We start from the raw sequence: 24,026 nt of genomic DNA on the forward strand, positions 1-24,026 counted from the left end.
TGTAGGGCATTAACCCAGCCTCTCCTTTCACTCAGTCACAAATCCAACACAAGCTATCAAGAGCCAGCTTTATAAAACCAATTATAAGCTAAAAAAAAACCAACAACCAGTGAGACAATCTTGTGCAAAATCTTTTTGTTCCAGAAGATTTTCCCGACATTATGTAATTTTTAAAATTATTTCTGCTCCTAACCATGAAAATAAATATAGGCTGATCTCATTAAAGCTTCCCAAAGCCTTTGATGTAATTTTAATATGTTACTACACTTCTGTTCCTAGAGCTCTCTTGGGCTGCACTGACACAGTTTTGCAAATATTCTGCTCACAGGAACTATAGAACATAAGTTGGCATGAGTCAGCCACCTGCTCCGTGCTGTTTTATTTGGAGAACAGAGTGGGGCAGGGGCAATTTTTTTAATGTTACATTTTCTTGATACAGTTTAACTTTCTTTAATATTTATAGCTGGTTTCATCTCTCTTGATATGGGAACTGCAAATACTTGACCTAAATGTGATTTGGTTTCACAACAGCCTACGTCCCACTGTTGAAGTGCTGTTTTGTAACTTCTTACAGTACCACCCTTCAGTGAATCCCCACAGATACCAATATGCCTCCTGAAATACCAGGATTTTCCCCCTCTACTACAGGCGACAACATGGTTTTAAGAGGCTATGCAGTTTTCTGCACTGTGAGTAGGTGCTATACTGAGCAGTGGCATGGACCCCAAGGAACCTGGATCAGGCCTAAGCAAGTCCCATTACATCCAATCAGAATCAAAGATTTTCAAGAACCAGTTGCTGGACAATCAGCAAATTGTGTTACAACATTCCAAATGCTGTAGGCAACAGCTGATTCAATATAAAGGCTCTTTAAACATTCATGGGAGCCAAGTCCACACCCTTTGTCTAAACGCGGCTTTCTCACATTTTTCATTTGCTAATAACTATTTTAATTTTGTTCCACTGTAAGTTTTGCATCTACCTTAAAAATAAAAGCACCATGCCATAAGTTGCACATAAGATATTCTTTATCTCACTCCCCAAGTTTCATCTGTGACAGTGAATGAAAGTGAAAACTGAACCCACTCATGACTCAAAGTAGCTGTTTAATTTGGAAGTACCAGAGATTAATGATATCATACATTTGATTTTTCTTAGCGGGACAGTAGTTTGTAGAAAACCAAAGACACTGATTTACCTTAAAACGCTGCACTGATTTATTCACTGCAACCAGCTGACAAAAATCAGTGTCAGTCTGGGATAAGTAAAATCCTCTGGGCTGCAAAAATAGATTGTTTGACAGACCAACCAGAAACACAGTTTCTCTCCAGTCACCGGCACACAGGCTGAGAAGCCACAGTTTGCCCTGGCTTCTAAGTCAAAGAAAGCTACAATCCTCCAACTACTTAAAACAAGGCACAGCAATCAGAATTTTCAAAGACTAGAGAGCCCTTTGCCCAGTCTGAGAGCTTAGGCTGTGTTTGTGCTAATCGTGGAGGAGAGGACAGTGCAACTGGCTTTAGTGCCCTAGTGTTTCAATGCCTGGGGAGCTTTTTATGGGATACAATCCCCACCCCCCATGCAGATATACAGCACCAATATAAGCCACTTTACTAGTGTGGTGTGTGTACTCTAGAAGGGGGTTTTCACAGGTGTGCTACATTGGTGTGGCTACCTCAGAGATAAAAACTCCAACACAGACGAGACCTAAATGGCTTTCATCTCGGTCATTGCACCATGGCATTTGCATCACTGTGTAAGAAGTTTTTTGCCCAAAAGATACAGATAACTTTGTATTAGTTTGGTAGATGAGTGGGATGCAAATATTGTGTGGATTTTGCAGCAAGGAGTAGGGGACAGGAATATGGATGTTAGGACAAAATTTGTCCTTAGTGTTCCTTTCAGAGTGGCCAGTATTACAATTTACACATTGAATTTACAAATTCAAATCAGTGAAAAGAGGGAATTATCCCTTTCCACACAATAGGGATGACAGAAGGAAACCAAGAAACTCTTTCACAGTGGCAGAGCCAGTAGCAGCCTCAACTTTGTTCAGGCTCACTCTCAATTAGACTTTGGCATTTTCCATCTTTGTTCCTTTCAGCATACTGTAGTTGTTTAAGAACAGGCTGGTGTGGAGAAAGGAAGTGGGGGAATATCACAAGGCACAGGCTTCCCAGTTTGCAAAAAAGGGTGTTTTGTCTTATTAGATCTGTGCAGTGAGTAATTAGACTTTCTGGCTCCCAGTCCTGTACTCAGTAAACACTTTCAACCGAGATCTCTTCAGTGATATAGTAATGACCCTGACGGCAATTCTCTAGCCGTGGAGAAGAGGACTAGATTTATTTCCACCGTGTACATCCCACAAGAAAATGCCACTGAGTTGGAGATCTAGCATTAAACTAGAGCCAGTTATATTGTCATCACCTCTGTCACTAGCACCCACACAGCTCTAGAGTTCTCAGGTTAGAACAATGTATTGTTAGTCCTGGGAAGCTTTGATCCAATAAGGAGGAAGATTATCAGTTACCTGCAGCATTCACCACTGAATTCAGGAATGGCAGCTTTATGTGAATTACTGTTGCACTTGCTTCCAGGGAAAAGCTCAGCAACGCAACACACATTGGAGGACACAGAGTTCGTATGACACACAAAAACAATTAAGGAACCCAACTCCCAGGTATAAACTGCAGCCACCAAATGGGGAATTAGGTCACAGGCAGCATACCAGGTAGGCACAAGGAAGAAACCTGCTGTATTTGAAGATTTCACACCCATCTCCCATACCAACCTTTACGTGTCCTGGCGGCAAAGCAATTATGGATTGGAGACCTGATTTCCGCTTAAGTTTTACCGATACAGCAACATTGGTTGAGGGTAATTTTTTTTTTTTTTAACTGACATAGCTATGCTGGCAAAAGCCCTGGTGTAAGCATGGTTATACTTATATAGTTGTGCTTATAACACCATAAGCTAAACCAGTATAAGCACATGCACACAGGCAGAAATGCATGCACACTAGAGGATTTTGCTGTTATAACTATACAAGTGTAATTATACCAGTAAAACCCTCCTCTAGTGTAGACAAAGACTGAGACTCCTGGTCATGACTCCCTGCATTAGGGGAGCCACTGCGCTTTACCTTGTGCCATATATTCTTAGCTTGACTACATACTAAAGGTCACCAGCCATTTGCCCTACATTTACAACAAGGTTAAATAAAGTGACGGTGTATTTATGACATGAAATGTTTCAGTGCCGCATCACAGCATCCAAGAGAATCCCCAGCTAATTTAGGTGTCATTACAAAAGGGGGGACAGACACATTGTATTAGATAGCAAACATTCCATTATTTCTGCTTTGTCCTATGCCTGTCACTGAGCTTCAGTCCTGGTCAATCATGATTACAGGAGCAATGAATGAAAGCAGAGATCTGTTGGTGCTACACTAGTCACATGTTCTGTTGACATATACACATTGGCTTGGCTCCTTTCCAGGTACTGTACTGATCACTATGGTGGACCACATGTCTCCCAACTTGCATGCAGTTTGCCCTCCCCCTCTTCCCTGAAAGATCACATTATCTTGCAATTCCACAATACACCACCTTACAAACTACAATAAAAAGGAATATGCCTAATTTTAGGCCCACTATAATGTTGCAGACTTTAAGATCACTATTCAAGCAGGGATACAAGGTCTGGAAGAATCTTTGATGAGACACTGGGCACAAAAGTAGTCTTCAGTTTTTCTGGAAGGGGCATAGGAAGGTCCTCGCCAATTCAACTTATGTTTGATGCCACCACCATCACCCCTCCAAAAAAACCCACCACCACCACCCATCTCAAAAACATCATCAAGTCAGCCAATCCTTCCAGACAAGGAGGGCTACACATAAAACTAACTGGAAACAAAGACACTCCTAGGTTGCATAGATGAGGAAATCACATGGGAATGAAAGGTTCCAGAGTAGCAGCCGTGTTAGTCTGTATTCGCAAAAAGAAAAGGAGTACTTGTGACACCTTAGAGACTAACCCATTTATTTGAGCATGAGCTTTCGTGAGCTACAGCTCACTTCATCGGATGCCGTAGCTCACAAAAGCTTATACTCAAATAAATTGGTTAGTCTCTAAGGTGCCACAAGTCCTCCTTTTCTTTATGGGAATGAAAGAGATTCCCCAAAACTAGGCTCCCAACTGCTGCTAGCCAGAGAAGCAAATGATGCATATTTTTCTATAGGTCAGTTAATACCGGCTATGGAAGCTAAAATGAGCTATAGCAAGCACAGCTCAGCTAACCCCCCTAGACTGAAGGAAAGAGCTGTACAGAGATACTGATTACTAGTCCCCAACAAGGAGGCTCAGAAGGAGGAGCAGCAATGTTTCCTCCACCTGCCCTGAACCTCTCCCTTGGAAGCAGGAATTGATAATCTTTCCAAGTGAGAGTTACAGAGTCCTGCACGGCCAGGATTAAGATGTAAAGGGGGAGGAAGGGGAGTCAGATGGTTGGAGCCAGCTGGCCTGTATGTGGCAGAGATGAAGGTAAAGTTTTAATTTTGCTTCCATGGATTTTAGCAACAGCCAGGACTTACTTAATTGGGATTGCTAAAAATAGCACTTGCATACCTAACCACACAGGACCACATGCAGTTCTGTTTTCCTTCACTAGATCAAAAGCAAGCTGAATTCCTCAGTGAAGTAATAAAGGAGGCCTGGACTGGTGGTTAAAGCACAGAACTAGGGGTCAGGAGATCTGGATTTGATTCCTAAATCTACAGTCATTTCAGCTCTCAGTGCCTCAGTTTCCTCATGTATGTTGGAAATAACAAAACTTGCCTCCCAAAGATATGGCAAAACTAGTTCACTAATGCTTGTAAAATGTTTTGAGCGTCTCTGCAGATGCTATAGTAGAGCAAGTATAGTGCAGTTGCTGTGATTTAGCTGACACCCACACCACAAAATCAAGTATCAGTTTGGCAGGTTGCAGAGAATAACCTATTTCCCCCACTCCCCAGCTTTCCTCAGGGCCATCTGTAAAGAAAAGGCAGTGACGGACAACTGCAGCAGGATGGAAGCTATGCACACAGGTATTTTAACTGGGACTGTTGATTAATCACAGTTAACGCACGAGATTAACTAAAAAAAAAGAATCACGATTAAGATTAATCGCATTGTTAAACAATAGAATACCAATTGAAATTTATTACATATTTTGGATGTTTTTCTAAATTTTCATATATAATGTATTGTGTTGTAATTGAAATCTAAGTGTATATTTTTTATTACAAATATTTGCACTGTAAAAATGAAAAATTGTGTTTTTCAGTTCACCTCATACAAGTACTATAGTGCAATCTCTTTGTCCTGAAAGTGCAACTTACAAATGTAGATTTTTTTTGTTACATAACTGCACTCAAAAACAATGTAAAACTTCAGAGCCTACGAGTCCACTCAGTCCTACTTCTTGTTCAGCCAATTGCTAACACAAACAAGTTTGTTTACATTTACAGGAGATAATGTTGCCCTCTTCTTATTTACAGTGTCACCAGAAAGTGAGAACATGCATTTGCATGGCAGTTTTGTAGCGGGCATTGCAAGGTATTTACGTGCCAGATATGCTAAACATCCGTATGTCCTTTCATGCTTCGCCCACCATTCCAGAGGACATGCTTCCATGGTTTCCAGTAAAAAAATAATGTGTTAATTAAATTTGTGACTGAACTCCTTGGGGGGAGAACTATGTCCCCATCTCTGTTTTACCCACATTCTGCCATATATTTCATGTTACGGCAGTCTTGGATGATGACCTAGCATATGTTGTTCATTTTAAGAACACCCTCACTGCAGATTTGACAAAATGCAAAGACGGTACCAGTGTGAGATTTCTAAAGATAGCTACAGCACTTGGCCAAAGGTTTAAGAGTATGAAGTGTCTTCCAAAATCAACATTTGCAAGTTCAACTTTCATGATAAAGAGATTACACTATATTACTAGTATTAGGTGAACTGAACATACTATTTCTTTTGTTTTTTTACATTGCAAATACTTGTAATCAAAAAATAAATATAAAGTGAGCACTATACACTTTGTTTTCTGTGTTGTAATTGAAATCAATATATTTGAAAATGTAGAAAACATCCAAAATATTTAAATAAATGGTGTTCTATTGTTTAACAGTGTGATTAAAAAAAATTAACTGTGATTAATCCGCGAGATTAATCACGCAATTAATCACGATTAATATTTTTAATCACTTGACAGCTCTAATTTTAATACTTTTATTAAATACTTCCTTGCCTGAGCACACTGGCCAGTTCAGAGGAGTTCTACCCTCTCGGGACTGGCCAGTGTCCTGGCTTTGCAGGAAGTTGCTAGGACTGTGTGGCAGGGAAGGAGATGGGAGAAGGCTCTGAGTTCTGCAAGTTGAGCCATTTCCTCCCTACTCTGCCTCCTGTGGCTCAGAACTCACCTGACACATCCCAGGAGACTTCCCTCATCTTCCACTACTGCTGCATCTCACCCTCTGCCACACATGGAAGCAGCAGATTCAGGCAGCCAGGTCAGGGGCAGGGATTTCCTGCCACAGAGCAGTCCTGTGCTAAAGAGGCTGGCCAGCAGGAAGGCAAGCTAGGCAGCGCCACTTTCATCACCCACTGGGTCAGGCTGTACTCTCAACAGCAAAGGGAGCCAGAAGAGAAACAAGCCTGGCACAAATGGAGAGGGAAGACGACACATTTCTGAGACCCCATCCCTTACAGTAGAATTCCAAGGATGAGTATAATACACCTAACAGTTAGATGGGAGGGGTTTCCTTCCTGATGCCTTCAACAAGTTAACTTGCACTTCCCTCTCACATACATCCACAAAAGCCTCCTGCCAAGCTGTCATCATGGGCCATGATGCCAAAAGGCATAGAAGCCAGTGGCTTTAAGGCCAGCACTTACTACTTCACCCGTATTTGAAAAATAATATGCCTGAGAGCTATACCACCCTTTTAACAATAAGCATGCAGGAGCCTCACCTTGCAAGTGGACACATTCATTGAGTACCACAGTTAGTTTTCTAACAATTCCCCTACTGCTATAAAAGCCATAAACGCTGCAACAGAACATTTGCAAGCAAACCTTAAGTGCTCTACAGGTTTCTGCTATCTTTATTAAATGAACTCTCCAAGGAGCACTTTTTTTTTTTTTTTTTTAAGGACACATTAGTACCAAGATGTCAAGCAAAACAACACCACCAACACAAGGAGAGATACTGAGATTCAGTAAGTGAGGTCTTAAAGACACAACATGAAATATTTAAAAGGGCACTATCAGAGCAAATCTGACCCCAAGTTTAGGATTAGTAAGAAAGATTTTTGCAAAAAAAACAAAGGACCATCAGAAAAGTTTCTTCTCCACTCTTCTACCTCAAAAAGCCCTCATATTTGCATCCCAAAAATTGCAGCCACATGCTAGTGCACGAGAGCCTACAATGAAACTGGCCTGAAAACAAGGGTGGAAACTAGGGTGTTTTACTTGTCTAAAGAAAGACAAAATTCAAAAAATAAAGGGAAAGCAAAGTAATGTTGCCATAGGGAACAAAAGAGGTTTTCAAAGCTACACTGAACAGTCACACTCACACTGCAGGTTTTAGAAGGAATTCTGTTTCCTCTCCGAGGAGCCGTTTAGGAGTTGTACAACAAGGAAAAGGGCTGGTCAAATCCAGACTTTTTATAAGCTCTGCATTCACACTGATGCTATCAGCTAGTCAATCATGCACATAGTAAGCAAAGGAGCTTTTATATATACTTTCCCTATTACTATATCCAGAACATGCAGTTCTGAAGCACTCAAAAGAAAGGAAGACAGATGGATTACAATGTAACCCTTGTACTAGAAAGTGATTAAGGAACCAGCATTACAAAATTCAACCACTAAACAAGTTCCAGCCTGGACATGAGGAACCGCCATAAGAACGTAAGAATTCCCACACTGGGTCAGACCAAAGGTCCATCCAGCCCAGTATCCTGTCTACTGACAGTGGCCAATGCCAGGTAACGATCTAGTGATCTCTCTCCTACCATCCATCTCCACTCTCTGACAAACAGAGGCTAAGGACACCATTCCTTACCCATCCTGGTTAATAGCCATTAATGGACTTGGCCTCCATGAATTTATCTAGTTCTCTTTTAAACCCTGTTGTAGTCCTAGCTTTCACAACCTCCTCAGGTAAGGAGTTCCACATATTGACTGTGCACTGAGTGAAGACGAATGTCCTTTTATTTGTTTTAAACCTGCTACCCATTAATTTCATTTGGTGGCCCCTAGTTCTTATACTATGGGACAAGTAAGTAACTTTTCCTTATTCACTTTCTCCACACCACTCATGATTTTATAGACCTCTATCATATATCCCCGTCTCCTCTTTTCCAAACTGAAAAGTCCCAGCCTTTTTAATCTCTCCACATACGGGACCCGTTCCAAACCCCTAATCATTTTAGTTGCCCTTTTCTGAACTTTTTCTAATGCCAGGGCAATAAGATATTCTCTGTCTTATTCTCTATCCCTTTAAATGATTCCTAACATCCTGTTTGCTTTTTTGACTGCTGCTGCACATTGCGCGGATGTCTTCAGAGAACTTTCTCCTGATTAGTGGTAGCTAGATTAGCCCCCCTGCCCCATCATATTGTACGTATAGTTGGGGTTATTTTTTCCAATGTGCATTTCTTTACATTTATCCACATTACATTTCCTTAGCCATTTTGTTGCCCAATCACTTAGTTTTGTGAAATCTTTTTGAAGTTCTTCATAGTCTGCTTTGATCTTGACTATCTTGAGCAGTTTAGTATCATCTGCAAACTTTGCCACCTCACTGTTTACCCCTTTCAGTAGACAGGGATGTGCCAAGTATCACGCAACTTCTGAAACAGCCAAACAGATGAGCCTCAAAATGTGGAAAGGAAAGGCCCAGAAAGATGGCAGCTCCATTAAGACAGCAGATCCCAAACTCATGCACTGCTTTCATCAATGTTAAAGTTATCTTCAGAATTCTGGAAGCCAACATAAATCCCCAGACACCAGAGTAACATGCTACATTGATTGCGTGGGTAGTCAAGTTCCATAAGCAACCATTGTGTTTTATACTTTTGAGAAGCAATCCTATTACATGGCATTGAACTCTTTCTAGTATAAGGTTATTGTGCAGACTCAGCATCAGAAAAAATAGGCTTAATCCTTCCAGCGATATCAGAATTTGGCCAACTACAGTACTGCTATAACATCTAAATGTGAGTCCAGCCCAGCATTGAGGCATTTTAAGGATAGCGGGATTGGTTCAACACCAGATGACACACATGAAGAAAGATATTGAGACTGGCCCAGTAAATAAATTCAAAAATTCTAACAGATTGTTTTACTTGTGTCCTCAATGGATGTGCTTACCTCACACATTCATTAATACTAGTACCCTAATCATTCTGCAATGAGAATACTCATTCCTGGATGTCTCAAAAGTGACAATATACAAAGAGGCTGGAGTAACCCAAGCCAAGATGAAGAGGAAACCTGCAAATACTAAAGAGAACTGCGTCCTTAGAGGACAGATGTTGCTCAATGGCTCTAAATTAGATGTCACACTGGAGTCTGCCCAGACACATATAAAGACACACTAGTAAGTGCCAGACACCTGGAACATTAATGGACCCAGTCATCTGCTTGATCCACAAAACGTGGTGGCTAGAGCCAAAAAGTGATACTTCTTAAGTATCAGGAAAAAGCATAGTTGCAGGATGTTAACTAGAGCCGTTTCATCACTATATCCCACCGGCAACACAAATCACAAGTCCAATCTGTTGATTAATATCCACAACTTTTGCCAAAAATATATTGGGGGAAAATGGCACATATGAACTGGGACAAAAGCTGTCAAGTTAATTTGATAGCAAAGGTGGCATACTGAATCAATGCCAAGGCCTCCAGGCATCTACAGAGAAGCCAAGTAAGATTAAGTACTAGGCCAAAAAGTGGACATAGATGCCCGAGATAGAAGAATGCATAGGGACAGCCATGGCCACCTGACCTGAATTTCTCAGAATTTCCTAAGCAGAAGATTCAGAGAAACAGTCCAAGGCAGCTCTCCCCACCATGGAGACAGCAGAAGATCAGCATTTTGAAGACTTGTCATAGTCTTAAGGATGTTTGACAGATAATGGAAAATGCCCTAAGATGCCCCAGTAGTAGAACACCCAAGTAGAAACGAACAGAGGAGGAGGAACTGGCTGGATCAAAGGACCGAATGTTAACTCGGATATAGCGCACATTACCAGCTCAAATGTAGCCCAGATTGGTAATCACTAGAACCTGTTTGTGGCAGCTCAGGGGCTTATATGAATTAAAGTCAATGGACTCAGATCAATTCTTAGGGTGCAGGTCTAAGAGTTTTCCATTATACCCATCATCATAGCACATCAAAATCAAGCTATCACGACTGGCACCCTAGACAGTTTCTGCACATTTAGCCTGTCGCCTCTATGATAAGTCAACCGCCGCTCCAGGTCATAATCGAAACACTCTGGTGGAGGAATTACAGCATAAATAGAGGCAATATACATCTACTCTGTGTCTGGAGGTCTTTAGGAGCACCAAAGCAGCTTAACAGATCACTGAAAGTAAGTGATGGAAAAACAAAAACACAGTAAAATGCACTAAAGTTTAAAACATGCACTAGGTAACTTTTAGTGTGCACCAGCATGGTCCACATGGATACTTAGCGCATGACACATTGGTGCACACTAGAATTTACACCCCCAGCTGGTGTGTACTAATGCACATGTGAACCACCCCTGAGTCAGGAGTGTCCTAGTTGCAGGAGGAAGGGGGGCAGAGGAGAAGACATGGAACATTCAGAGGCAAGTTATACGCCTCTATCAATATCCTAAAGTTAGAGCAATATCGTATTGCTCTGCTACTTCTTGAAATGAGCATTTGCATTAGATCACTAAAAATGATTTAGGTATCTCGATTTCAAGTATCATTTCCCTCTTAAATTTTATACCACGGCATATGTAACTTATGGAAAGAGGCATGACATTTATATTACTTTGCACTATGTGAGAGGGGGAAAAAGTAATAGTGGAGCTATTGCAAATCTTTGTACACACACGAGGAGGTATACTGTAAAACCTATTACACTTCTACGTGCCACCATTGTTCAGCAGCCAGCAGTGCATTTATTAAGAAAATCTCCTCCCCCTCTCACCCCACTTTCTAGATGCATGGCACTCAGCCCCTCCGACATTCAAGTTTGTTTTCTCAGCATTCTGATAGAAGTTTATAGCATTTAGAGGGAAGAGATCAAAGCAAAGAGAAATGACAAGAGCTTTGTTTAATTTAGTTTTATTGTCATCTTCTAAAAAAAAGTTGTGATGTGCCAAGAAGTGTCCTGGTGCACGTGATACACACATGCAAATGGCTGTCATCGAACTCTGTGCTTCTGATGGAAAACTGCCTTCACTTTGTGCCTCTGGTTGCACTTCAATGCAGTCAGCTATTATAAAAGTCAAAGATTATTTCTTAGATTTCCAAGAGGGAAATTAGGAATTTAACAGTAATACACTTATTCCAAGAATTGCAAAACACTTCACAAACTGCTAATAGCAGCGAGTGAATCTTCTGGATCATGTCTAATTTTAAAGCTTAACTGCAAGTCCAATCCTTTAAGCATTCAGTTCTGTTCTATGTGGGTTCCTATATCATGCTCATCACTGAGTATCTAAGAGCCTGCCTCCACAGTATCCGAGCATCCTTCCCCTCATGAGTCCACTGGCTTATTAACTTGTTGCTGTAGGGTCAATGACAGGCATGGCAGCCTAGAACTGCCTTGTTTGACCTGGGGGACTTCTGGCACCAATTTTTAGGCTCAACAAAACCTCATTCAAAGCACTAAGACCTGTATTCAGTGAAAATACTCTAAAGTAACAGACTCAAGCAGAAAAAAAAAAGAGCTAGGTTAAATCGTGGGCCTCCTGACCTTCGCACCCAAGGAGGGAGAAAATCCACAGAATGCCTGACTTGAAGTCAAACAGGTTTGACAACCACTCACCCGCCTTGATGCGGAAGGTAATTCACTCAGGGTATGTCTATACTGCAATTAGACACCTGCAGGTAGCCCATGCCAGATGATGCAGGCTCACAGTGCTCGGGCTAAGGGGCTGTTTAACTGCAGTGTAGACTTTTGGGCTCAGCTACAATCCAAGCTTTAGGACCCTCCCCCCACAAGGTCCTAGAGCCCGGGCCACAGTTCAAGCCTGAACCGCTACACTACATTTAAACAGCCCCTTAGCCCATGCCCCACAAGCCCTAATCAGCTGGCACAGGCCAGCTGCAGGTTTTTAATTGCAGTGTAGTCATACCTTGAGCGTCACAAGTCAGGAGGAGGTGGTGGAAGCTGCATGTGCCTAAGGAGGACCACAGTTCACTGAGCACATGACTTCAACTGTTACTTTAAAAGCTGTGCATTCCCCTACATTCTTTCTGCCTTCTCTGGCTGTTCCCACTCTTGCCTTCCCAACACTCCCTTCCATCTCCTTGTTTGTAACCCCACTGTATAGACAAGCCCAAAGTAACACACTCTACAAGAGTGTGATTTCTAAAGCACACTGTTATGCAGACCTTCCTGGTGTGCTTTAACAGAGTGCAGTTAGAAACAGTACGACATGAAAGCGCATTAGGGAATCTTTAATGTGCTCCAACAGAATCTACACAAGCCTATTAACCGGAAACACATTAGTGCGCTTCAGGCATCCTACTCTTGGAGCACACATTACCCCGCCCTGTAGACTAGCCCTTTGTTTCACTGCAAAATAAAACTAGTCTGTCAGAGATTAGAAATCCAATAGGACTTCTGCAGTGGTGGAACTGGAAAAATTAGTCCCAGAATTCATCTGCTATTGGGGAAGGATGAACAGCCCCTCCCAATGCCAGCCACTTCCTTCCCTGGGGCTCTCACCTCAGATCCTTTTCGCTGGGGTGGGGGTTGGTAAACAGCTCTCCATTCCCCCAGTCATATCTACATCTCTCAAGGGGGGCAAAGGTGGTGTCACAAGCACTCTGCTCTACTTCCTTTACCTTACCACTAGGTCAGGGAAGTTTCCTGAGCAATTCTTTAGGAGACTGACTTCAAAGGGAAGGGGAAATTTTTCCCCAGTGATCTAACTAGCAGTGGAGTTCCTTCTTCTGCTCCCTTACGCACAGATGGAGCCAAAGAGAGAAGCTCCCTGCAAATCCAGCTCCTCTTTAGTCACAGATCCAGGCTGAAGCACCTTGTGCTGCTCGCCAAAGTGAGAAGCTGGAGAAGGGAGGCAAATGCTAAAGATGATCATACGTCAGAATGAGAGTTGGGGTCAAGTCTTTTCATGGCAGCACATCACTAAGCTTCTAGTACAAGTCCAGCTCTAAGTTTCTACACTGACAGCCACTTCCAGCAGTCTTGGCGGGAGCCATGAGTGGAGTGTGTGGGGAAGAAGTGATATTGACTGCAAGGGACTGGACAGTTTGAGGAACTGTTAATAGAATACAGAGACTTTCACTCTGAGGTCGCAGGTTTGAATCTAGCCTAGATTGGCCTTGAAAGATGTGAAATGAAGTCAGCAAGTCTCTTGTCCATTCACAAAGGGGTATACATACACAAAACATTTAAGCCACCACCACACAATTGCTGTTGACCGGTCCATTTGTTGGCAGACTCAAAGGAAGCTAGAATGAATGGGTCTTGGAGACAGCTTCTGCTGTACAGCCGGAGAAATGATCCCTATAGACCAGGATTCAGTGGGGGAGGGGGAAAGAAGAAGTGAGAAGAGCAGGGGAAGGATGAAGAAGCTTGCACTGCCTCTACCTATGCTGTATCTGTTCAACAGATGAATTGGGGCCACAAAAAATGGAGGATTATTGGACCAGCACCTCTCCAGAGTGCTGCATCTCACACAAAAATAAAAACAGGGAAAAGACTTACCCAGTCATTCCTCTCCATGCTCCTGTTCCACCAGTGGACAATATTGAAGGAAACAGACTAGAGAACACATATTTGGATGTTCTCTCGTGCCTCTCACCAGAGGTATTCAAAACCCAGAAAAGGTACTTAAGAAGCATACTTGGGAGGCAGGGAGGTATTATATCCCCATTAGCATAGTGTTAAAAAAAATTAAGTACATCAAAAGCAGGAAACCTGCCAGACAATCAGTGGGGCCAGATGCTAAAGGAGTGCTCAAAGAACACAAGACCATTGTAGAGATGCTAAATGAATTCTTTGCATGGGTCTTCACTGCAGATGATTCCAGGGAGATTCCCACACCTGAGCCATTCGGTTTAGGAGACAATCTGAGGAACTGTCCCAGATTGAGGTGTCAATAGAGGAGGTTTTGGAAGACACTGATAAATTAAAACAGTAATAAGTCACCAGGATGAGATGGTATTCACCCAAGAGTTCTGAAGGAACTCACATGAAATTGCAGAACTACTAACTGTGGTGTGTAACCAAATCACTTAAGTCAGCCTCTGCACCAGATGACTGAAGAACAGCTACCTCGTATAATGTGGCACCTTAGAGACTAACAAATTTATTTGAGCATAAGCTTTCGTGAGCTACAGCTCACTTCATCGGATACAGACTAACATGGCTGCTACTCTGAAATCTAGTATAATGCTGACTTTTTAAAAAGGCTCCAGATGCGATCCTGGCAATTACAGGCTGGTAAGCCTAACTTCAGTACCAAGCAAACTGGTTGAAACTACAGTAGAGAACCGACATATGACACACAGATGAACATGACATGTTGGGAAAAAGTCAACATGGCTTTCATAAAGAGAAATTATGCCTCAACAATCTATTAGATTTCTTTCAGGGGGTCAAACACGTGGACCAGGATGATCCAGTGGATATAGTGCACTTGGACTTCCAGAAAGCCTTTGACAAGGTACCACACCAAAGGCTCATAAGCACACTAAGCCATGGAGTAAGAGGGAAGGTCCTTATGGATCAGTAATTGGTTAAAAGACAGGAAACAAAGGGTAGAAATAAAGGGTCAGTTTTTGCAGTGGAGATAGGTAAATAGTGGGTTCTCCCATGGATCTGTACTGTTCAACCTTTTCATAAATGATACGGAAAAGGGGGTAAACAGTGAGGTGGCAAAGATTGTAGATGATACAAAGTTACACAAGAGAGAGTTAAGTCCAAAGCGGACTACAAAGAGATCTAACAAAACTGAGTGAATGGACAACAAAATGGCAGATGAAATTCAATGTTGATAAGTGCTAAATAATGCACACTGGAAAACAATCCCAAATATACATTCACAAAATGATCTGGCCTAAATTAGCTGTTACAACTCAAGAAAGCTCTTGGTGTCATCACGATTAGTTCTCAGACATTGCTCAAGGTACAGCAGCAGTCAAAAAAGCTAACAGAATGTTAGGAACCATTAGGAAACGGATAGCTAATTAGACAGTAAATATCATAATGCCACCATATAAATCCAAGGTACCTCCACACCTTGACTATTGTGTGCAGTTCTCGTCATTCCATCTCAAAGATATATTACAACTGAAAGTACAGAGAAGGGCAACAGAAGTGATCGGGGTGTGGAACTGCTTCCATAGGAGGAGAGATTAAAAAGACTGGGATTGTTCTGCTTAGAAAAGACAGGACTAAGGGATGTGGTGATAGAGGCCTGTAAAATCATAAATGGTGTAGAGAAAGTATTTACTCTTTCACATAAGAGAAGAACCAGGGGTCGCCCACTCAAATTAACAGGCAGCAGGTTTAAAACAAACATAAGGAAGTCCTTTCTTCACACAATGCACAGTCAACTTGCAGAATTCGTTGCCAGGGGATGCAGTGAAGGTCAAAAGCACAACTGGGATGAAAAAAGAATTAGATAAATTCATGGAGAATGGGTCCATCAATGGCTATTTGCCAAGGTGGTCAGGTCTGCAACCCACACTCCGGGGTGTATCTAAGCCTGCAACTGCCAGTAGCTGGATCTGGATGACTGGGGATGGATAACTCGATAATTGCCCGGTTCTATTCATTCCCTCTGAAGTATTTGGCTCCAGCCACTGTTGTACGACAGGATACTGGGCTAGACAGATCATTGGTCTGACCCAATATGGCCATTCTTATGGGGCAACTGAAGCACAGAAGTGTTAAATGACTTGCTCATGATGATGGCAAAGCAAGTTTCTAGTGGTGCCACGAACAGAACAACCCGGGGTCCCTACCTGGCTAGAGAGCCTAGACTCTGATTGCCATTAGTGCAGGGTAAATAGGTAGCTCCTCTCTGCCTTCCCAAATGGCCACAGATGGATTTCATGTGGCATAGCAAAACTGGAAATATTTAACACCCATATTCAATTAAAAACTGAGTTTTTACAATTTGAAAATAAAAACCAAGAAGCACAGGATAAAAGGATTATAGTGCCTCTGACACAGTAGGAAAATTATTAAAAACTCATGTGCCAGAGCAGGATTAGACAGCATGTGACATTGGACTCTATGGCAGTAGTTTTAGTAACCATTAGGCTGTTCAGAATAAGCCACCATGTACTAGGCAGTTAGTCTTGTACTAGGCAGTTAGTCATACTTCCCCACCCCTTGCCTGGTTGATAACTTCATGCCCCACCAATGTTCATTCTTCTTTAGTGTACCATCTTGTGCCAGAGATTCATCTGCAGAAAGAAAAGACCTACTGGGCATGAGAAACAAATAGCTATCATCATGATCTGCCAAGGGCCTCGTGGCAGGCGGAGCAAAAATATGATTCATTAGAGTGACTGTCAGCCCACAGCAGGTTAAACACATCAAACACCAAGGAATCTTAGCAGAAGAGTGAGATTAAGCTGTATAAGTGTTGTGCACCTTATGTTTCACTTATACGACGGGACCATCTAGATCAAACACCTCTCAATTATAGCAATTACTTAAAACTTACAGTCTCTTTAGAAAAGGCAAAGGAAAGAGGAGGAAGTAGTATTCCCCATTTCACAGATGGGGAAACTGAAGCAGAGAGAGAGCTATGTCCAAAGTCACACACCAAGTGCAACAGAGCTGGGAACTTGAACTCAACTCTCTCAAATTCCAGTCCACTGGCTTAACCCCAAAACCATCCCTCCTGTCCTGGATTCTTGCGACTTTTGGGGGATGGCATGGTATGGGGATACCACCAAAGCCCTCAGCACAAAGACCTTTCTTCTAGTAAAGAAGAGCAGGAAACTGACCTATCTGGAGCTCATTGGGTTGCTTCAGGCATAAATTGCCATCCCAAAAGTCATCAGGAGGCACTCCCTAAGGACCAACTTGGATGCCTCTGCTACATTCTCAGACTACCCTCAGGGAGCTGAGCAATGCCTGCAGTAATCTTTGTAAATGTTGTTAAACAGTCAAATGCTTTTAGAACTACCATCAGGCCACCACGCATTCTTTGACATGTGGCCTCACTAATCACTGTATCAAAAGTGGAACTTGCATGCCAGAATTGGGTTTGATTTATTCAGAGTTTGGGCCCAAATCCCGATTTACAGTCAGCTACTTAGTATCCTCCTGCTCTAGGTCTGTACAGAACTTTTCAGTTTTTACAGTTCCATCATTTGCGCTAATAGCTCTTACCTCTTCCCCTTGTTTTGTGACAAATTCCAGCAAAGAGATGCATATTCACACGCTATTTTTTCATACACACAAACACACAAAATTAAGGCCTCTGCCAGAACCAGATTCTTGTCCCATCTGCTCAAAATGGAGAATGCCCCTGAGGAAGCTAGAGGGTCTTTTGGTGAATACTGGCTCCAAGAGCATGTTTTTTCTGTCTCCACCTGCTGGTTTACCCTGCTGTCTGGACTGAAACAAAGAATGTAGTGGAGCTAGTGGTAATATTAAAAGGATAATAGTTACCAGCCCTCTAGCCTCCACCAGGCCCCATCCCAAACTGCTTCCGACAAGCTTTCTTCATCTGATAAACTTATTTATGATCCACTCAAGCAGTTCTTAACTATGAATCTGCAAGTTCTCCTCCTCCAGTTCTTTTAATAGCTTGGGGTGCACTTGGGGTGACTCAAGTCCTAGTGAAAGTATGTTCTTGACTTCCTCATGTCACCTTTTCTCCTTTTGGAGGAATTAAGAAACACCCATTAGCTGAGGATGATCTCGCATATGTAGCCGCATGCCAAGTCCTAGCCTACCTTTAGTCTTTTGCACCAGGTTAAGTAATTTTTTTAGGTTTGTGGTTTCCTGATCTTCCCCAGAGCCAAGCACTGTGCCACATGGTGGCTGGTCCCTTTAAGTGAAGTGGGTTGAGAGGCAGTAGTTGGAGGAGGAAATGCTGCAGAAGGGGAGTTTGCTCCTGAGGGAAGGGTCAGGTTCTTGGAACCCTTTGGAAAGAAGGTAAGCTGGTCTAAGGAAAGCAGATACAAACTGTGAAAAAGACTGCAGTTAGCCTGGGCTGGAACCAGAAGGAACACTAGGACACCACTGTGAACTCTTTGGAAAGGTGGTACATTCAGGGAGAGCTCATAAAGATTTTGAAAAGACCGATTACCCTGGGACAGGAGGCTATCACTTTGAAGGGACAGTGAGGGCTGAGCCCAGGAAAAGAAGCTGAGTACCTAAAGAACCTAGTGCAGAGGTCAAGGAGTTAAGTGAGGCCTTGAATGTTCACTTAAAACTGTGGACAGAATTATTCAGAATATTAATGAATAAAGCAACAACAGTGGTTGCTTTATACATTAAGAAGGTGTCTGAAGCGTAACTGGGGAGAACCTCGGATGGGGCACAGTTCATATCTGCAGTGCCATATTTGGGCTACAAGGGTGTTCAGAGGCATTCTGGTGACGAGTATCAGAATGGAGATCAAATCCTCTATTTATTAGAATGATTACCTCATGAGCAGTAGTATGGTAAGCTCCCCTCTAAAATGGTCCACCATCTCTAGATGAGGGAGAATTTGTCACTATACTGTAAGACCCTGTAAGTCTAGAACCTAGGCCTGCAGAGATACCAAGCAGCAGACATCTTCAGGCTCCCATTCAGTGGCAGCTGTAACCAGCTTGCGCTCCACAGTCCATGAGCTGACGTGGACAAAGACCACACTTCAAGGGGCCTGACAGGCCCCTGAAGAAGAGTTCAGTATAAGCTTGAAAACTTGTCACTCTCACCAACAGAAATTGGTCCAGTAAAAGATATTACCTTACCCACCTTGTCTCCAATATCCTGGGACCAACAAAGCTACAGCAACACTGCCTACAACATGATGTTTACAAGGATCCTTTCAGACAAGGTGAACCTGACCATACAAGGATAATGTAAAAGACTAAATGCAAACATCTGTCAAATGCAAGCTTGGGAGGAGGGGGGAATACTGTTAGCTTTTCAATTCTGATCTTCAGTAACAATATTCAGGCAAATACGATTTCAAAGTTAGTCAGGCCCCTTGCATTTCAGTACATTACATGAATGTCTCTCTAGTGCACAGTATCTTTCCTGTTTCCAGATTGGTCTGTAACACATAAAAAGTTCCCCTTCTCTGACCACTTCCCTTCAGACTTCTGGGATGGAACTTGTTTGTTCCAGGGGTTGACAGCGCTGCTACTCTTGGAAGCTGTCTTCCAGTAAAGAAAAGAATCTGGAAGTACATGAGGTTGATGATTTAGAGGAAGAAATGCGGTAAAGCCTCTTGCAATTGGACCCTGTTCAACCAGCAGCCCAGCAACAAGTTCAAACCCAGCTTTCAGACTGGAGTCAGTAATGCAAGTGCCCTGAACACTCAGATAGGCATGCTGCTGCTCTCTCCCCATTCTGAAAGGAAAGGCTTGTTTTGAAACAAGCACTGTCCAATTCAAAATGCCTGTTCTGAAAAGCAAAGAACTTTAACTGACCCTATTCCTTACAGACAGGAGATATTTTTTCCAGATAAACCATTCATTCTGTACACAGAACAGGTGTCATTTTGTACAGAGTAAGAAGGAAATGCTAATTCCTAGTGGCAAAGCACTAAACTTGGTCTGGGGGAAATCACCATCTTTTTCTCCCTCCCATACCTTTAGCGGGAGGTAGAGATTATTTCACATATTTGTCAGTTACACAAAAGGTCACTGAAGCACAATCATTAATATAGTCCATCAAATTGCATTTGAATGCTAGTGACATTCTTCCATGCAGACAGATGCTCTTCACTCAGTGATCTCAAAGCTCTTTGATAAAATGGGGTAACTCGATTAAGAGATGTAGGTACATAGGCGTGAAGTGACTGTTCAAGTCAGATAGGTCATGTCAGAACAGTGGGCTCCCTCGGCCGGCATACAAGTCAAAGCTGATACTGGCACATCACATGTAGGATGCTTTCAAGTTAAAAGCTCGTGTAAGATGCCAGATGAGCTGCCTTAAAGACTGGAGCCCTCTAGCTATACGTGCTGTACCAGCTTGCCTCAAACACTGACCTTAGAGGGGACTGCCCTCTACGGGTGTGAATTCAGTGTACTATATTTAGCTTTCATTAGCCCTCTGCTGAGACTACTGACAGAGGGACGAACTGTGATGATCTGGTGATTTGATTTCACTCCATCACATGGCAGCTTTCAGTCAATACCAATACAAGTTAGATTCAAATGGATGAGCACTTGGTGAGAGGTCACAAATCATCCTGCACCACCTTGGGCCTCCGGGTGCCCAAGAGGAAGGCCCCTAAATAAAAGTTAGGGCTGGTTGCGATGAAGGAGCTTCTACCACAAAGAATAGGACCCACAAAGTGTCGCATGTAGGTAAAATGCCACAGCATTGCATGGACCTGAGAGTTTCACTTTCACCTCCAACACAAGAGAGGGACACGCTATCAGCTACTCTGAAAATTATCATCTCACTTTTCTTGAAAGTAAGTACATGTAAAAGGAAATACTCTACCCAGCTAACAGAACAAGAGACTACATTTTTGTCTTCAGCAGCAGAGAACTATTACAGCACAGCCTATAGTGTGCATACAAAATACAACAGCTGTGGAATTCAACTTATAGATGTTTACCTTCACCATTCAGTAGCTTTGCTTTTTGTTGGTTCACTTGCCCTGACCCACCTTATGAGTTTCCTAAGTTGTACGCTCCTCTGGGCAGGGATCTTGCATTTGTATATGTCCGTTAAGTACCCAGGTCACTGCTACCACTTAACAAATAAGCCTCCTGTTTAGCGTTCTAACGTGACTTCGAGAATGGCAGAGTTTACACATCGAGTGGGCGCAGTTACAATTGTTGGCACAATACGATGCTAGGATCTGAGACAAAAATATTGTACTAATGTGGTCAGATTCTAAAAAGCATGCTACATGATTTTCCATAAGAGAGATTTACTATTTAACAATCACTTCTGTAGACACAATTGCTTCTGAAAAATCCAATTCACATGGTGCAACTAAGGAACTGCTTACACCAGAGGGAAAGCAAAGTTACACTCTTTAGTGAACAAAGTCCATGGATCCAGCCAGGAAGCTATCACCAATGCTTTCAAAGTAAGCAGTAAGAAAGACTCTTCTAGACTATGTGCTAGCAGTAAACATCCTGAGTGCTTTGGATGAATGAGAATACTAAGCAGGAGTAAAAGCAGTCTCCATACAATGACAGAGGACTATCATGCAGCAAGAAATCGCATCCCATATACTGAGTACAGTATCTCAGAGTAACCAATTCCATACAGCATCTGTAGAAGAATCTGTGCACTGGATTTCGCACTCCAGCACTGCCCCAGTCCTTACTGATGGGAACATCCCCACCCCCTACTGCCCCATCCCAAGTTTCATATGCTAGCTAAAGGCCGGCATTTGTTTGGTAAGTTTTTCCATGCCTCCTATATTTAAAGAAGTTTTTATTCTGTGACGGCTTTAATATTAAAGCAATTAGAATGGATGTCAATAGACCTATCAAGGGTATAGAGAGAGAAATCAAGCACTCAAATGAGGGACAGTTAGCCTTAACTCTGCTCCTTCGTGCATATGCCTGAACTTACAGGTAGATACAAGAACATTTTGACAGATAAGCTAATATAACAGGAACCAGGATTTACCTAGCCTTGGGCAAAAATAAGTTAATATCCCTTGAAGACCATATCCCACCATAAGCACCAGAGCTATGGGAGAGGGTAAAGTTGTGAATTCATAGAATCATAAGGTTGGAAGGGACCTCAGGAGGTCATCTAGTCCAACCCCCTGCTCAAAGCAGGACCAACCCCAACTAAATCATCCCAGCCAGGGCTTTGTCAAGCCTGACCTTAAAAACTTCTAAGGAAGGAGATTCCACCACCTCCCTAGGTAACGTATTCCAGTGCTTCACCACCCACCTAGTGAAAAAGTTTTTCCTAATATCCAACCCAAACCTCGCCCACTGCAACTTGAGACCATTACTCCTTGTTCTGTCATCAGCTATCACTGAGAACAGTCTAGATCCATCCTCTTTGGAACCCCCTTTCAGGTAGTTGAAAGCAGCTATCAAAACCCCCCTCATTCTTCTCTTCTGCAGACTAAACAATCCCAATTCCCTCAGCCTCTCCTCATAAGTCACATGTTCCAGTCCCCTAATCATTTTTGTTGCCCTCTGCTGGATGCTTTCCAATTTTTCCACATCCTTCTTGTAGTGTGGGGCCCACTGGACAGTACTCCAGATGAGGCCTCACCATGTCAAATAGAGGGGAATGATCACGTCCCTCGATCTGCTGGCAATGCCCCTACTTATACAGCCCAAAATGCCGGTAGCCTTCTTGGCAACAAGGGCACACTGTTGACTCATATCCAGCTTCTGGGCAACTGTAACCCCTAGGTCAGGGGTCCCCAACGCGGTGCCTGCGGGTGAAATGGGGCCCGCCGGGGCAGTTGTGTGTCCCCACAGGACATCGTGCCACTGAAAGGCTGCTGCTGAGCGCGGCCGCCGGAGAACCAGCCACTGAAATATGGCAACGCTTCTTGGCGGCATTTCAGCGGCGGGGCGTCTGGAGCCCGCCACCGTCTTCTGGGAATAGGAATACGCTATTCCTACAGCAAGTTTGGGGACCACTGCCCTAGCTCTTTTTCTGCAGAACTGCTGCCTCACCATGTGGTCCCTAGTCTGTAGCGGTGCATAAGACTCTTCCATCCTAAGTGCAGGACTCTGCACTTGTCCTTGTTGAACCTCATCAGATTTCTTTTGGCACAATCTTCTAATTTGTCTAGATCCCTCTGTATCCTATCCCTACCCTCCAGTATATCTACCACTCCTCCCAGTTTAGTGTCATCTGCAGTCCATCTGATCATCCAGATCATTAATGAAGACACTGAACAAAACTGGCCCCAGGACCAACCCCAGAATTAGGCCTGCTTGTAGGATACTAAATTCTCTAGAAGTCCCCTACGGGTTATAAATGTAACATTGTACCAGCCCTTACTTGCGGTCAACAAGAGTCCTAGCTGACAAGAGCTGCTGCATTCACCTCTTAAGGCAAAGACGTCCCAAACTTGGATAGCAAGGCCTGCACTGGAAGGCTGCCCAACACCCAGAGCCACACCCACTTACCATGCTACCTTACAATTTTATCAAAAACAATTCACACTGACAGAATATTTTTTCTCTGTAGATGGTTAAAGACTGCCAACTCCATGTTCACCAGCAATAAAGCTGGCAATTGATCATCCTGGTCTCTTATATGGGGAGGGGAACAGAGGCTCATTTTCAGCCATGAAGGACTGCACCTGGAACTTCGCAGTGCAAAGGTCAAGCAGAAGAATTCCTGTGACATTCTTGGGAGGGTGGGAGGCAGAAGGAAATAAAAAATGGTGATATTTTGTGGTTCACTTAAATGGGTTCACTGGCAGCACATAGCCTAGTGAAGCGGCAGAGTCAGCCTTTTGTTACTGTGATTACTGATGGACAGATAAAATAAAGCTTTGCTCACCACTATAAAGATCGGTTTCAGAGGAACAGCCGTGTTAGTCTGTATTCGCAAAAAGAAAAGGAGTACTTGTGGCACCTTAGAGACTAACCAATTTATT

General features: G+C 42.9%; 1 protein-coding gene across 3 annotated transcripts in view; it reads right to left on the minus strand.

Annotated features, from left to right (window-relative positions):
- The window catches only part of CNNM2 (cyclin and CBS domain divalent metal cation transport mediator 2), a 188,634-nt gene that overhangs the window by 142,143 nt on the left and 22,465 nt on the right, over window positions 1–24,026 (minus strand). The gene's annotated exons all lie outside the window — the stretch shown is intronic.

Source organism: Lepidochelys kempii, chromosome 7 (assembly GCF_965140265.1).
Source record: "Lepidochelys kempii isolate rLepKem1 chromosome 7, rLepKem1.hap2, whole genome shotgun sequence".
NCBI classification, from domain to species: domain Eukaryota; kingdom Metazoa; phylum Chordata; order Testudines; family Cheloniidae; genus Lepidochelys; species Lepidochelys kempii.